The sequence below is a fragment of the Sarcophilus harrisii genome, chromosome 1 (assembly GCF_902635505.1).
Source record: "Sarcophilus harrisii chromosome 1, mSarHar1.11, whole genome shotgun sequence".
Lineage (NCBI taxonomy): Eukaryota > Metazoa > Chordata > Mammalia > Dasyuromorphia > Dasyuridae > Sarcophilus > Sarcophilus harrisii.
Genome location: NC_045426.1, coordinates 576,949,244 through 576,951,051, shown reverse-complemented (window position 1 = coordinate 576,951,051; position 1,808 = coordinate 576,949,244). Strand labels below are relative to the sequence as shown.

At 52.0% G+C, this 1,808-nt stretch overlaps 1 pseudogene; it reads right to left on the bottom strand.

Moving 5' to 3' along the window:
• Positions 1–648: 648 nt before the first annotated feature.
• Positions 649–1,584, bottom strand: LOC116421354 (annotated as a pseudogene).
• Positions 1,585–1,808: the final 224 nt, after the last annotated feature.

Genomic DNA, 1,808 nt, shown 5'->3' with positions numbered 1-1,808 from the left:
ATATTTTTCACAGTAGCAAATGTTGATGGGAAACCTCTTTTACGCCCTACCTAAAAGGATAGTCAATACTATCTTTTGTCGAACAAATGTACAATCATTTTTTTCATAACCCATCCACCCCTTTGAACCTCCCCACTAAACACCTAAGAACCCACTGAGCACACGTGGGCCAGGATTTGGGTTCTCAAAATAAGATTCCATTTTTCAACGGCATGGTCAGACTAGCTAACAATCCCACTAGGGGTTATTCACCTAGTCTACTCAGCAATGTCCCAACTCGGACATGCAAGGTCTGCTCCACGTACACAGCCCACTAGCAGTGGGATGAAGCAAACACTTCCACTTCTACCCACATTTCTGCTTTAGGATGGCCAAGGGGAAAACGCCACCTTCACCACAGCAACCAGGAAAATTTATCCCCAAAATAATTTGGTACAAATAATTCGGTGTCTTTCAGAACTAAAACAAACAAACAACTCCTCCTCCCAAATCCCCTCTCCCCAAACAAACAACCCGTCCCCCCAAAACCCTCTCCCCAAACCCCCTCTCCCTAAACTAACCCCTCCCCACAAACCCCCTCTCCCCAAACAAACAACCCCTCCCCCCAAAACCCTCTCCCCAAACAAACAAAAACCTCTTTACATGAGTCTTAAATCCTATTTCGAAACAAAAAAGGAACAAATCCATCATTGATAGTAGAGCCACAGTCCTTTATTCTGCCTCCCAGCAAAAAGCGTAAAGAATAAGAATTCTCGGTCCTGTTCCAAGCAGGGAACCTGCTGGCTAGTTTAAGTCCAATTCAATCATGGCATTATAAGCATCCAGTTGTGCATCGAGTTCTTCTACGGAAAGCTGTTGCTTCGAGTTTCTTCCGGTCCCTCGTTCTGGTCCTCGCGGGCCTCCAGGACCGCCTCTCCGGGTGCCGCCTCCAGAACCACGGCTCCCAGTCATTCCCCCTCTCTTTGCACTCTGTGCGGGTCTTCGTTGTGCACGAGTCTGTGATAGAACAAGCTGGACGTTCATAGGTCTGTCATCCAAGGTGACACCATGATAGCGTTTCATGGCCTTCAGAGCATCTGCTTTTCGCTCAAAGTGAACATCTGCTGTCCCTAAGCTTCGGCCGGAGCGATCATAATGTAGATCTGCCTTCTTCAGAGTTCCACATGCAGCAAATAGTTCCTGGATATCGGCACCCGAGACCCCGCAATCCAGATTGGAGATCAGCAGTTTGGCGCCGGTCTCAAGTACGGGCCGGCCTCCCAAGTCACCGTGGAACACGTCGGGCTGCCCTCCCAAGTCACTGTGGAACACGTCGGGCTGCCTCTCGTCTGGAAGCCGCTTGGGGCGGCTGTAGGGCGCGGGTCGGCTCCTGCCGCCTCCGGGGGCCATGGCCCTCCTGTTCCTGATGGGGCCCCCGCCTCGGTTTCCGCGGGCTGCCACCTGCGCGCCCCCGCCTTCGGGGCCGCCCTGGGCTCCCGCCCGACCTGGGCCCCGGTCCCCGCCGCATCCGCCACGCTGGCTCGCGTTGAGTTTAATGATGTCGTCCAGGGACATGTCCAGCTTGTTGGCCATGGCGGGCGCGGAATCTGGGGCTCGGCACGAATCCCCACAACGAGTTGTTTTGAAAAAAATATCTAATCGTTATTTAATGTTGTTCTTTCCTTCTCCACTCCACTCTAGAGATGGCTCCTCTCAGACACAAACGTCTATATTTGCATCTATAAACGTAGACGTCTATGGAATGTTCACTTTTCTCTCTAGGCTCGGTAGAGAAGTGAAGGAGACACAGCCACCACGAGGGTCTTGAG